A 15835-nucleotide genomic window follows, 5' to 3' on the forward strand; every position below is an offset into this window, starting at 1 on the left:
TACATATTGAGTAAATTCCTTTGTTATTGTCCATCCATTTCACTCCTAAAGGAACTGTGTTCTATTAACCAACTCCACAACTCTCTGAGGATCAGGCCTCCTCTGGCTTAACCTTGCCAATTATTATTATGGTTATGTGCACATGGCATCTGTATATGTGATGGGTTTCATTCAAATATATATGATTATATATAGATATATAGAACAGGCAAGATGTGGCCAGAAGCACACACCTGCAACAACAGTCAAAGGAGATTAATATGATACATCACACAACAAAATGAAGGTTAAAAATTGTATGATCATCTCAACAGATGCAGAAAAAGCACTTGACAAAATCTGAAATCCATTCATGATAAAAACTGTCAACAAACTAGGCACAGAGAGAATGTTTCGCAACATAAGAAAGGTCATATGTGATAAGCCCACAGCTAACATCATACTCCGTGGTAAGAAAGTTTTTCCTCTAAGATCAGGAGCAAAACGCACATGCCCACTCTTGCCACTTTTATTAAACATAGTACTAGAAGTACTAGCCAGAGCAATTAGGCAATAAAAAGACATAATAAGGATCCAAATCAGAAAAGAAGTAGTAAAACTGTCTCTGTTTGCAGATGACGTGATATTATATATAGAAAACCCTAAAAACTCACCCCCAAAACTGTTAGAACTAATAAATGAATTCAGCAAAGTTGAAACATGTCTTTGAGAGCTCCAAGCAAAGTCCTGAGCTAGTTTACTTAGCTGAGGGTTCTAAAGAATGCATCAAGAGTTCTGTAAAAAAGCCTTCCTTGTCTCTAGTCTATCAGGGACATTGTAATAATCAAGGAACTACAGGAATTGCTCCAAGTCCTTCCAAGTCAGGGAAACCCCAGCCATTTTCCACCACAGGGGCTGTAGAGTAGACAGCAGTGCCTCAGATAGGTCACCCTGCGTGTCTTATCAAAAAGATCCTGGCTTAACAACTAGCACTTCAGGGGTTCTTTCCAAGTTTTATCTCCATTCGACTCTGAACCCACTAGCTATATCTGGCCTGGCAGATAGCAACAAAGGAGTAAGATAATGATTCTGGGAGATGTAACCCAACGAACAGAGAATGCTTCTGTTATGGTGGAGAGATATCTCACTGGCCTTTACCAGGACCTAGGACAAATATTCTATGCCGATTCCCAGCAAACAACTTTCTGATTCAAAATTTAGCATCTCAGGCATCTTAATACCAAAAAAGTAGGACCTAGGAGACTCTTAGCACCATGAGAAAAGAACAAAGTTCACTCTAAATGAACAAAGTAGCATTTTTGTTTAAATACTAGTCTCAAGTAATACTAGTACTTAGTACTTATACAGAGCTTCCTATGTACCAGGCACTATTCTCAGAGCTTTGTATCTATTAACTTCTTTTATCCTCGTAACAATCCTATGATGAAGTAGGTTCTGCCATTATTGTTCTCATTTTCCAAATGAAGATACTGAGGCATAAAAATGTCTGGTAACATACCCAAGGTCACATCCGCTGGTTAGAAGTGGCAGAGCTGCGATTTAAACCCAGTCTGGCACAAGAATTTGTTTTCTTAGCCATTCTGCTATTCAGTGTGGAATCTACCCCCAGGAGACCTGCCAAGTTAAGGCCCAAGCCTAGGACGTGAAGTTCTAACCCATATGCTAATACGAACAAGCCCTGCCAGCACTCCAGCCCTTGATAATAACTCAATCAGATGATTCCTCATTGCCTAAGCCAGATCTTTGTTTGAATATGGAAATACAGAATGTGTGGTAGATGATGAATAAATCAAAGGCTTATAGAAAAGTTCTCACTAATGCTCAAATCATTTCAGAGTTCAATGTCTTTGCATATGCTGGCAATATTCTCCACTCTTCACCATGCAAACTCCTCCCTACCTTTCAAATTCAGAACAAGTATCCTGTTCTCTGGAAGGCTTTCCTCATTCCCAACTCCAAAGGCAACCCTTCCTCTGCACCCTTTCTTTATTGTAGCATTTAGCACTTTATATTCTATCTACTGCTATTCTCATCGCTCTAGATGGCAAACTTTTTGAAAACAGAACTCTTTGGAAAGCCTCTATTCCCTCATTGGAATACTGAGAGTAATAAAATTACCTCTTTTGCGAGGATTAACTAAAATAATCTCTGTAAACTTACTTGACATTTAATTAGCACTCAGTGAAGGACAGCCACTCTGAAAGTATAGTTTTGTAACCTTGGGTAGTTGGTACAGTGTTGACATACAATATACAGTTAGTAAATGTTTGTTAAACAAGCACAAAATAATATTCCAAAATATCACTGAGGAAAAAACAAAAAAATCACTGAGGATGTACTTCAAACGTCTTAGTTAAACGTCTTTAATATAATGCTAGCCCTGATTCGTCAGTTTTGCCTATTGAAATTTCACAACTCAAGTTGTCACATACCTTGTTGGTGCCATTTCATTTTTCCTGTTACAGTTGAAGGGATGCTGTGACCAAGACTGTTTAAAATTAAAATAGAATTTGCAAGTATATTCAGATAAGGAAAAGATATCCTTGCTTTTAAATTATTTCATTGGTACATTTAGTCATCTTATATTTTAAAATGAAGACAATAAATTAAAAATATTCCTTTCTCATTTCTCCTTTTTTTGGTTCCTTTCCCTCCTTCATAGTTTTAATTTTAAATAAAAAACAATGGCTGCCTTCAAAAGTTATTTTATAAACAGAGCAAGTTATAATTACTAACACAGGAAAAATTTCAGTGTATCCAAAAAAATTTCTAAGCTCCTTGACATAGCCCACTTTACTGGGTTACCATGAATACAATAAAAATGCCAGACTAATAAGAGAATTTGGAAAACTCCTTGGAGAAACTGGATATTATCTACTGGATAAAAAACATTTCTGACCCTTAAGTAAGTCTTGGTCTGTATTTTGTTTACTTTCTTGAGTATCTCCTAAGTATCTCTAAACTCTCCATCTTACTAATTATACAAATACATAAAAATTATTTAGTATAAGGTTATTTTACCTTAATTCCTTTGAAGGGAATAAAGTAGCTATCATATCATTTTATAAAGCATCTGTTTCCTCATGCAGGGAATTTCATGTAGTTATAATTAAAGTTTATTTTACTCTAATAATTTTTACCCTTTATATATTTAGGAAACCTGAACCTTATTGCAGAAGAAATCAGTATTGAACTTAACATAATTACTTGCACAATCTATAGACATCCATTCCACAAACTGTTACCAAAAGCCCTACGCTGTATAAGCATTATGCTAGGTGCTCAGGATACAGGAATACAAATTAACAAAACACAAGTCAGTGGTGATAAGTATTACAAAGAAAAAGAAAGCAGATTAAGGGGAATAGAGAGGGAAGGGGATGAGGTGTTATACAGATCAGGTAAGTATCTCTGAAGGAAACAAGAGAGTGAGTCACAGGACACTGAGAAAGGGACCTCCAGGCAGACAGGTTAGCAAGTGCAAAGGTCCCGAGACAGAAATGTATTCTGCTTGTTCTAAGCAGAGAGATCGGTGTGGTTGGAGTGGTGTGAGCTAAGGAGAGGAAAAGGCACCTCCCTGGAGGTCTAGTGGTTAGGACTCTGCGCTTCCACTGCCGAGGGCCCAGGTTCAATCCCTGGTCAGGGAACTAAAATCCCACAAGCCGCGTGGCCAAAAAAAAATAAGGAGAGAGAAAAACGTAGGAGGTAAGTTCAGAGAGAAAGCATGGCCACAGATCCAATGGAAAGATGATGTGAGCCACATACAAAGATCTTCTAGCAGCCATATTTTTAAAAATACAAAGAAACAATTTTTTTTTTGCCACGCCACTCAGCTTGTGGGATCTTCCTCGACCAGGGATTGAACCCGGGGCCACAGCAGTGAAAGCACCAAGTCCAAACCACTAGACCACCAGGGAAGTCCAAAATGAAATTAATTTTAATACTGTATTTTATTGGAAGCACCATATCCAAAATATGATTTCGATACATAATCAATATAACAAAATATTAATGAGGTATTTTACGTTTTTTCCTTCTTAAGAAGTCTTTAAAATCCATTGTGTATTTTATACTCACAGTACATCTACATTCAGTCTAGCACATTTCAAGTGCTCAGTAACCACATGTGGCTAGTGGCTACCATATTGGTGCAGTTACAGACAACTGTAAAGCCTTTGAAGAGTTTGGATTTTGTTTTATGTATCAAATGTATATGAAAATAAAAGAAAAATATAATGAATTTAAAGTTGCCATCGCTCAGTTTCAGCGATTAGCAATACATGGCCATCTATACCTCTATCCACCTTCCCCAAACCTAGATTATTTTGAAGGACTGTACTGGAGAGTTTTGAACAAAGGAATGACTTTTAACAGCTTACTCTGACTGCCAAGTAGAGAATACCTTGTAAAGAAGCATGGATGGAAACAGGAAGACCTGTTATGAGGCCATTACAATAATCCAGGTGAATTTACAGCAGCTTAGTTGGGGGTGATGGCAGTAGACTTGGTGAGAAATGGAGGATTGATTGGATTCTTAATATATTTCAAAGGTAGAAGCTGACAGGATATATTGGTGAATTGGGTACAGGATTTGAGAGAAAAGAATCAGAGATGACTTCAAGGTATTAGGCCTGAGCAAGGTGATAGAGTTGCCATTTACTGAAACAGGGGAGACTGCCAGAGGAACAGCTGGATGGAAATTGAGGGCTCATCTTTGGATATGCTAAGTCTAGACGTCCTACTAGACATTCAAGTGCCAATAGTGAATAAAAAGTTGTATACCTAGATCTGCAATTCAAGGAAGAAGCCCAGGCAGAGATATAAATTTGTGAGTGATCAGAAAATAGGTGGTATTTAAAAGCATGGGACAAGATGCATTCACTAGGAAATGAATATAAACAGAGGAGAGGTCCTGGTACACTCCAAAGTTAAGAGCAGGAAGAGGAGGAAGAACCAGGAAAGGAGACTTAATCGAAGCCCCAAGTGAGACAGAAAAAAAATAAAAATAAAATGTAAGAAAAAGTAGTGTCCCAAAAGAAAATTAAAGGAAGTATTTCAGTATAGCAATATATATTATTATATACAAATATAGTAATATTCAATATAGCACAGGGAACGATACTCAATATCCTGTAATAACCTATAATGGAAAAGAATCTTAAAAAGAATATATATATGTACATATATGTATAACTGAATCACTTTGCTGTACACCTGAAACTAACACAACATTATAAATCCAACTATATGTCAATAAAAAAATTTTTTAAAGAACTGCTTCAAGAAGGAGGTAGTACACAAAACACAAAACTAAATTTAAGAAAATAAAAACCAATGCCTAGAAGTTGAAAACTAACTGAAACAAATGAACCTAATGGTATATCAGTTTGGTAACAAAATCACGCAGAGAAAAGAATTATTCCAATTGATCTTAGAACAAAATACTCTGACTATACACTTTTTAGTGCAATACATTCCTAGGACAAAAATATTAAAAGGGCAAACGAATCTTAAAATACCTAATGTCACTTAGTATTCTTATTGTTAATAGTAACAATTGTATTATTATTAACATGAATATATTTTAACATAATACAACTAAGAAACTATGTTAAAGCTGCTAAGGACTAATGTTCAGCATCAAAATGTCAGTTAAAAAACCTTGTAATTTTAAATTGTGGTTGTAAATATCAGTATAAACTTGTAACTTTATTTTTAAAAAGGTACTTATTTTCTAACTGTCCACTGAAGGGCCAATTAACAATGATAATCAAGTAGCAACAAGAATTCCATACTCTGGTCTCAAAACACCTTCACACACTAAAAGGACTCAGGGTTTTTTATCAACAGTCAATTCCAGGAAATGTACCAACTGAGCTTGGGATACCACATTATGATAGAAAGCAAGGAAGCTATCAAAAGCTAATATTGCCATATTAAATAAATACAGAAAATATCAAAATGTTCCCCCTTGTGGCCAAAATAGAATAATGTGAGTATCAAACAACTGCGACTGATAGAAATACATTGAATGTGTAAAGCCATGAGTTCGTAGTGACATGCAAAAAAGGAAAAAGACAGAGAGAGAGATTCTTTGGACAGCATGGAGGTTGCTAGGTAACCAACACATTACTCTGAAATTGGATAATTTAAAGGAAATAATTAAAGATCTTTCCTGTCTTTTCGGTATGAACAGTATTTCAGGGTAACCAAATAAGCCTAAAGGATGCAGAAAAGTTTTTCTATACAGAAGACTTCTAGCTAATAAATGTAGAAGTAATGATCAAATTAGAAAATCACCATCTTGCAACCCCTATTTCAAAATGAATCAGACAATAGTCATCAATAGATATTAAAATCATTAGTTAAAAGACTGTTGGGAAACTTCACAATGAAGGAACTACGCTGTCACCACCTGAATTAAGCATTACTACAAACGTGAGACAACCTGACACTATGTGGTTCTCCAGGTGATGAAACAATATAAAGTCTCTAACATCACCTACAGCTAGTCTCGTCAAAACTTGAAACAGAATTTAATCGAGTCTTTAGATCTCACTTCTAGACAGCAGGACTACTGACCCACTTTCTTCAAGAAGTAAATGGAGGGGCTTCCCTGGTGGCGCAGTGGTTGAGAGTCTGCCTGCCGATGCAGGGAACGCGGGTTTGTGCCCCGGTCCGGGAAGATCCCACATGCCGCGGAGTGGCTGGGCCCGTGAGCCATGGCCGCTGAGCCTGCGCGTCCGGAGCCTGTGCTCCGCAGCGGGAGAGGCCACAACAGTGAGAGGCCCACGTACTACAAAAAAAAAAAAAAAAAAAAAAGGAGTAAATGGAATAAGGGAGGGGAAAAGGAGCAGTCCTCCAGATGAAAGGAGATCCTAGAGACCCTAAGAACCAAATTCAAGATGTGGACCTTGTTTGGACTCTGATCTGAAAAACATAATTGTAAAAAGGCATTTCTTGAGACAATTGGAGAAATGTTAATAGTTTATATTAAAACCTCAGAAATGTTTTATTTCCTTTGTTAGATGTAAAAATGGATTTGCGGTTACCTAAGGAAAAAAATTTTGTCTTTCAAAGCATAATGAAGTGGCTGGGTAAAATAAAATAGCATGCCATCTAAGATGTGCTTTTAAATACTTCAGCAAAACCAAAAACAAAACACACACACACAAATAGAAACAGCCCCAGTTACCAAGATACTCACTTAACCCAGCGTAAGAGCTGCGAGTTCTTCAACAGCCATAGAATATTGTCCCTGCTTCAGCAACTCAGATACTCACGACTCAAGAGTTGTCGAGTAGAAGCATGGAGGTCAGAACTGAACTGGGCAAACTCAGCAACCTCACCATAGGAGCCAATTTTGACTTCACGGTGCCTGGCCCTGCTTCACAGACCTGGTGTGGGCAGCATTTCTGACGTAGGACACAGAAAAAACAATGTAAATGGTAGGACAGATACCTTTGTAGAACAATTCTGTTTCCAAGAAGATCTGTCCATCACTGATAGGAACGATATTCGTTGGAATGTAAGCAGACACATCACCAGCTTGTGTTTCTGGTAAAGAAGTCAAGGAGCCACCACCAAAAGAATCGTCCATTATGTCTGCTCTCCTGTAGACGGGAGTGTAAGTAGAACACATCATCAGGCTGGACCTCACGAGTAGCTGAGTGGTCTGTAGACCAGCAGAGGCACCAGCCTGCTTGGATAATTCATCACAGATGATCAAAGCATGTTTGCCATTATCCCTAAAATGCTCTCCCACAGCACAGCAAGAATAAGGAGTCAGGTACTGATGGAGGGCAGTGTCAGCAGCAGTGGTTGAAACCACACTGGTGTTCTTCATGGCATCCACATCTGTAAGTGTTTTCACCAACTGGGCAACAGTGGATCTCTTCTGACCGATAGCAGTGTAGATATAGTATAGCTGCTTCTTTCCATCAGATCCATCACTGAAATGTTTCTGGTTAATAATTATGTCAATCATTGATGTTCTGCCAGTCTGTCAGTCACCAATCGTCAGCCTGTACTGACCACAACCAATCAGCGCCAAGCTATCCACAGCATTAATGCCAGTCTGCACTGGTTTCTGCACAGAGATTGGAGAAATGATGCCAGGGGCTTTCAGGCCAACTCACCATTGGGTCTTGGAACCAACTGGATCCTTTTCATCAGTGACATTACCAAGGGCATCTACTATACAACCCAGTAGCTTCTCACCAACTAGAACATTCACAATGGCTCCCGTCCTCTTCACAGTATCTCCTTCCTTAATTAGTTTATCATGTCCAAACACAACAAAACCAACATTGTCAGTTCCCAAGTTGAAACATACCCTTTAAGCCTGAAGAAAACACTACCATTTCGTCTGCTTGAACATTCCTCAGCCCATGTATTCAACCAATACTATCATCAATACTTGAGACACACCTGTTTCTTCACAGTCAACAGAGGTTTTGGCTCCAAGATTACGCTCTTCAAGAACAGAGGATACCTCAGCAGTGCCAGTCGTCTGAAGACAAGTGTTAAGAGGCATGGAGGTTCCCTGTGGCAATGAAGGATGATCCCAAAGCATTCTGAAGACCAGTCTGGCCTGCCAAGGGAGGGTGCAAGCCACAGCCCAAGGCCACGTGTCCAGACAGCATCTTTGCAGCTCTCCTTGGGTGGTTCCTCTGCAGCTGCAACCTCTGGACCGACTTCCAAGCAAATATTAACCAAAAGAAATTACACCAGTATCTTGAGATACTATGTAAGAGGATTATGAGATAATTACATTAGTATCAGACAAAATGTTTCTAAGAAATAATCCTTACTATGGATAAAGTCACATGTAAAGATAAAATAATGCAAGAATAACTCACTAGATACATAATATATATGCTTGTATAATTTAATTTTTTTACTTTTTATTATGAAATTTACAAACATACAAAAGTAGAAAAAAATAGTACAATGAACGTCTATAAATCCACTGAGATTCAGCCACTGTTAACATTCTGTCATAATAGCTTTATTGATTTATCAATCTATTTCATTTTTTATTATTCTGGTTGAGTTGTTTCAAAGTAAGTGTCACACATTATGACATTTTATGCCAAAATACTTTACACTTCTAAAAGAAAAAAAAAATTCTATCTAAATACAATGGTATTGCCTCCCCAACATGAAAATAGCTCTCTAGTTTCAACTCACACCCATTCTGTATTTAAATTTACCCACATCCTCAGTGTTATTTATAGCTCACTTTTTCATAGCAGGATCCAATCAAGGATCATCTACCGTATTTGGTTGTTAAAGCTTTTAAATTTAATCTATAGTTATTGCCCCTCCCCCATTTTTAGGAAATCCCATTTCTAGAAATCTATCCCAAAGATAACACTAGCAAAAAATTTTTTAATTAATTTTTTATTTAGGTATAACTGACATACAACTTTATATGTTAGGTACATTACATACAACTTAGGTACATAACATAATGATTCGATATTTGGTACATAACATAATGATATTTGATATCATATTCGATATTTGGTACATATCATAATGATATTTGGTACATAACATATGATATCATAACATGATATTTGATATCATATTCGATATTTGGTACATATCATAATGATATTTGGTACATAACATAACGATATTTGGTACATAACATAATGATATTAGGTACATAATGATTCGATATTTGTATACACTGTGAAATGATCACCACAGCAAGTCTAGTTAACATACATCACCATACATAGTTACGGAATCTTTTTCGTGACATGAGCTTTGATGATTTACTACTCCCCTAAGGATTTTCAAACATGCAATACAGTATTATTAACTATACTCGCCATGCTGTACACTACATCACCACGACTTATTTATTTTATAAATGGAAATTTGTACCTTTCGACTCCCTTTACCCATCTGCCCACCCTCCAACTCCCGCCTCTAGCAACCACCAATCTGTTCTATCTATGAACTTGGTTTTTGTTTTTGTTTGAGATTCCACATATAAACGAGATCATAACCAGCAAGTTTGTTTTAATACATACATACAAAGGTATTCCCTTCAGCACTATTTGTTACAGTAAAAAGACTGAAAACAAACCAAATATTCATTAAAAGGGGACTGGAGGCATGAACAGCCACACAATGAAGTCCTGTGCAACGTTTAAAAATGAGAAACTCTTGAATACTGCTATGAAGTGATCTCCAGAATATATTTTTAAATGTATAAATCATGTCAGACAGTGGGCATAAAATGCTACCTTTGTTTTTTTTTTTGCAGTACGTGGGCCTCTCACTGTTGCGGCCTCTCCCGTTGCGGAGCACAGGCTCCGGACGTGCAGGCTCAGTGGCCATGGCTCACGGGCCCAGCCGCTCCGCGGCATGTGGGATCCTCCCAGACCGGGTCACGAACCCGTGTCCCCTGCATCGGCAGGCAGACTCCCAACCACTGCGCCACGAGGGAAGCCCAAAAATGCTACCTTTTATCTAAGAAATAACTGAAGAGCAAAGCAAAAACTAATATAAATGAAAGGCAACATCATTACAAACCATGCAGTAGATATAAAAAGGACAATAAGATATTACCAACAATTTTATGCCAATAAACTTGAAAATTTAAATGGACAAGAAAAACAGAGAAAAACCAACTTACTAAAACTAACACAAAAATTAAAAGTAAATCTAAATAACCCTATACCTATGAAAGAAAATGAACCCATAATTAAAGACCTTCCCCAAAAGAAATCTCCAGGCCATATCACTTCACTAGTGACTTCTAAATTAACAAAGAAATAATATCAATCTTACACATGCTCTTATAGAGAATACTTTTCAAGTTGTCTTATGATATCAGAATAAACTCAATACCAAAACTGAAGGACTTACAAGGACAGAAAATTACAGACCAATTTTTTTCATAAATCTCATAAATCTATTGATTTAAAAACCCCTAAAACAAAATAGTAGCAAATTGAATCCAATAATATAAAAAATAAATAACACATTACAACATTTAATGCAATGTTAGTTTAATATTTGAAAATCAATCAATGCAATTCACCATATTAACAGAATAAAGAAAAACATGCAAACTGACAGGAATATGGAATAGAAATTAAAAACCCATTCTACAGGTACCTGAGAGTTGTGCAGTAAATCTACAGTACAAGAAAACAATTATACACACACACACACACACACACACACACACACACACACACACAATTATTCCCAGGGAAATAGGTAGCAACTTGGTTTAGAATATTGCCAGAGTTACTCTCTCCTCTGGGCTAGGCCTCACTTTCTTTAAATTAGCAATGAGATACGTTTGGGGACACCAACAGACAGAGACTGGTCCAAGGGTCCTTCTATTAGTCCCTTTATTCTCTGTCTTGAAGACAATGCTTTTTCATCCTTCTGCTGGTAGAACTTTCTTTTTTCCCGTGTGTGCATGAACAGTTCGGGACCTCCACTCACACGACGTTACGTGTTTGCTCACCATCTACAACTATGTCCTGTGGGCACAACGGAGCAACTGTGTCAAAGGAGTGAGGTGTTATGGCCCTGCTATTACCTCCCTGAGTGTGGGCAAACATGGAGACATCTAATCAAAACTCTACTGCCAGTGAGAGTGCCAAATGCACAACCACTTTGGAAGACACCGTGTATTTCTTAACACACTTACCATACGACCCAGTAATGTCACTCCTAGGTATCTATCCAAAAGAAATGAAAATGTATGTTCACAAAAAAGACTTCTATAAGAATGTTCATGGGAATTCCTGGTGGCGCAGTGGCTAAGAATCCGTCTTCCAATGCAGGGGACGTGGGTTCAATCCCTGGTCAGAGAACTAAGATCCCTTAGCTGTGGGGCAGCTAAGCCCACGTGCCACAACTACCGAGATCCCTTAGCTGTGGGGCAGCTAAGCCCACGTGCCACAACTACCGAGCCCGTGCACTCTAGAGCCCGTGTGCTGCAACTACTGAGCTGGCGCACTGCAACAATGAATCCCACGTGCAGAAACTAAGACCCAATGCAGCCAAATAAATAAATAAATAAATATTTTTAAAAAAGAACATTCACGGCAGTTTTATCATAATAGCCCTAAACTAGAAAGAGCCCAAATGTTTATCAATAGGAGAAGAAATATACAAACTGTGTTACGTTCATATAATGAAATGCTACTCAGCATTAAACAAATTACATACGCAACAATGTAAATGAAAATCAGAAACATTATGATGAGTGAAAGCAGCCAGAAACAAGAGCACACACAGTATGGTTCCATTTATATGAAATTCTAGAAAAGGCAAAATTAATCTATGGTGGAAAAAACTGCCTTGGGGTGGGGTAGGATTTGACTAGGGACCATATAAGGGGCCTTTTTGGTGGGATGGTAGTGTTCTACATATTAACAGAAGTTTGGGGAGCAGGCTAATGAATTTGTCAAAACTCAGCTAATGTATGCTAAAAATGTGTGCATTTCATTGTATATAAACTTTACATCTAGGGAAGAAATTTTAAATACTAAACTTGAGTTAATGACATGCATGTTATAGTACTTAGGGAAAAGTGGCTGAAAACTGTAATTTGTTTCAAAGAGCATACAAAAATAAAATGGTTTAATTGATAGATGTGGCAGAGTATAACAAAAGAATTAATGGTAGAATCAAGATGGTGGGCATATCCTTTCAACCTTGCTGTATGGATGAACTTTTCATAGTAAAATAAATGTAAAGCTCTGTCGCCTCGTTTGAAATAGGTTCAGTGAGGAAGGTTTCCTCAGGTAGATATATTAAGTAGCAAGCATAATTTGAAGAAAGAGAGGGACTTGTTACAGGAATGTGAACAATATAAATTTTCATTCCTTTTAAGCAATATGTAAAATTTGTCTTCATGATAGCATGTGCACAGTTCTTGGTGTGACTTAAAAACATTAGTTGATAGTCATAATTTGACAGTGCCATTTGTTTCCTATAAGAAATGAGAAAATCATTAATTGCACAGTATGAGAGGAGGGAAGCTTATAAAGAAAAATTTGACCAGGAAATTCCCTGGCGGTTCAGTGGTTAGGGCTCCATGCTTCCACGGCAGGGGGCACGGGTTCGATCCCCGGTCAGGGAACTAAGATCCCGCATGCTATGCGGCATGGTCAAAGGAAAAAAAAAAAAATTGACCAAGGACCTCCCAGGACATGACTTGATTAGTAAAGCAGATGTATTTTAGTTTCTTCTAATTACCTCCCCAACCGGGGTTGCAGTGGGGGGAGTCCTATACAGCTTTTCTGGCATAGAATTCTGTTATTTCCTTGCTGCTTAGCAGCAAACTACAATTCTGTTCCAATTATTTGTCTTCTTAAATCAAGCAAAATGAGAACAGCTCTGTGTAAATTATAATCTGTATAATTATATCAGTGGCCTTCAAAACTTTTTTTAACCTCAACCTACCAAAGAAATATATTTTACATCATGACCCAGGAAACACACACACACACACAGATATATGAATCAAAAGTTTCAGGAAATACTGTTATTATTTATGATGCCATCTGATATTTATTTCCATTTTATTCCATTACTTCAAAATGCTAGTCATAACCCATTAAATTGATATCCTATTGAAATACTGTACCATGTAACAGAGTTTTTTAGAAAACTCTAAGTCCTGGATGTGGACTGCATTGTGACACAATCTAAGAAATGTAAAATATCTTTCTATTGCTTTGTAAGTGCTATTCCACAGACTCCTTTTCGCGTGATAATTAAATATGTATTGAACCAACTCTGTGCAAGGCCTCGTGCTAGGAACTTGAGATGAACAATTTCATTATACTTCTTTTATATATTTCCTTCCTAAGAACTCAAAGGGTTTTAGATATACTCTGTTTATTGTAACAAAACCCCATGGGGTCACAAAGGATAGGCATCATCAATGCTTTGGAGTTGAAGGCACTGACTGAGTCAGAAATCACATATTTGCCAAAAGTCATACTATTAAAGTAATGGAAGTTAAGAAACAAATTTTCTCAACTTCAACTTCAAAATGCTAGAGTATTTTAAAAAATCAACTTCAAAAATCATTTATTTTCTATATTAAAATACATAATGACTTTTTTGCATAGAAATAACTAGATTAAAAGTTTGATCATATCTTATTTAAATTATATCCATCTATCATAATACAGTCAGATGTGCATTAAACACTGTTTAAAGATAAAAAAAAATTTTTTCTCAAGATCCCCAGAGAAAAACTAGAACACCACAGAGAATATGAGCAGAACATGCAGAGTCATTCCTGTTTACTTGTACTACTACCCTTGAAACATATCCTGGCATCCCACAGATTTCATCTACTAGCATGAATTACTTTGCAGAAAATTTCTTAGTTCCTTACACAAGCAGACATGCGTCGCATCTCTTCTGTTTATGTCTCAATTCTAGGAGTTATCAAAGTTTTTGTTCTTTTTATTTTTCTATATGCAAGTAATAAAAACTAAATGTAAATAGATACTATTTATAAATTACATCTAGTAATAAATATTGGGCAGGCCAAAAAATTCCTTCGGTTTTTAAATAAAAATAAAAGACACACTTTTCATTTTCACCAGGAACTAGTTATTGAACACATTCACCGTTTTGTTCCACTACCTTCTGCCATTTTTCAGGCAACTTCATAATTCCATCTTCCCAAAACTTTTAATCTTTTTGAGCAAAGAACTGTTCCAGGTGCGTTTTACAGCCTTCCAGGGAATTGAAATTTTTTTCCATTATGAGAATTTTGTAAAGACTGAAATAAATGGAAATCCAAAGGTGCAATGTCTGGTGAATACAGCGGATGAATCAGAACTTCCCAGCTGTAACAATTTTTGCTTGGTCATCAAAGAAACATGTGGTCTTACGTTATCCAGATGGAAGATTATGCACTTTCTATTGACTAATTCCGGAACTTTTCGTTGAGTGCTACTTTCAGTTGGTCTAATTGGGAGCAGCACTTGTTGGAATTAATTGTTTGGTTTTCTGGAAGGGGCTCATAGTAGAGGACACCTTTCCAATCCCATCATATATACATCACCTTCTTTGGATGAAGGCTGGCCTTTGGTGTCATTGGCCATTGGTTGTTCATTGGTTGTTCATTTCACTTCCCCACAATCTCTTCCATTCCACGTTATTGTACGGTATCCAGTTTTCATCACGCATCACAATTTGTTTTAGAAACGGAACGTTTCCTTACGTTTAAGTAGAGAATTGCATGTGGAAGTCAAGAAGGTTTTTTCGCTTAACTTATATGGAACCCAAACGTTAAAGCAATGAACATAACCAAGCTGGTGCAAATGATTTTCAGCGCTTGATTTGGGTATTTTGAGTATGTCGGCTATCTCCCACGTGGTATAATGTTGATTGCTCTCAATTAATGTCTCAGTTTGATCGCTATCAACTTCAACTGGTCTACCCGACCGTGGAGAATCGTCCAGAGAGAAATCTCCAGCACAAAACTTCACAAACCACTTTTGACATGTTCGAACAGTCACAGCACCTTCTCCACAGATTGCACAAAATCTTTTTTTGCGTTTCAGTTGTGCTTTCCCCTTTCGTGAAATAATATAGCATAATATGCCAAAAATGTTGTTTTTTCTTCCATCTTCAATATTAAAATGGCCGCACAAAAATTCACCAATTTTGGTAAGTTTTTTTTTTCAATGCACGCTGATATGACAGCCGTCACAATACAATCTAAAAAAACTGTTTCGAATGAAGTTAAAGACAACTAAGCGCTACTAGAACCATCTTAGGGAAATACCCGAACGAACCTTTTGGCCAACCCAATACAATA

At 37.1% G+C, this 15835-nt stretch overlaps 1 pseudogene; it reads right to left on the minus strand.

Annotated features, from left to right (window-relative positions):
* Positions 1-7207: 7207 nt before the first annotated feature.
* Positions 7208-8754, minus strand: LOC132430502 (ATP synthase subunit alpha, mitochondrial-like; annotated as a pseudogene).
* Positions 8755-15835: the final 7081 nt, after the last annotated feature.

Source organism: Delphinus delphis, chromosome 9, assembly GCF_949987515.2.
Source record: "Delphinus delphis chromosome 9, mDelDel1.2, whole genome shotgun sequence".
Classification (NCBI taxonomy): Eukaryota; Metazoa; Chordata; class Mammalia; order Artiodactyla; family Delphinidae; genus Delphinus; species Delphinus delphis.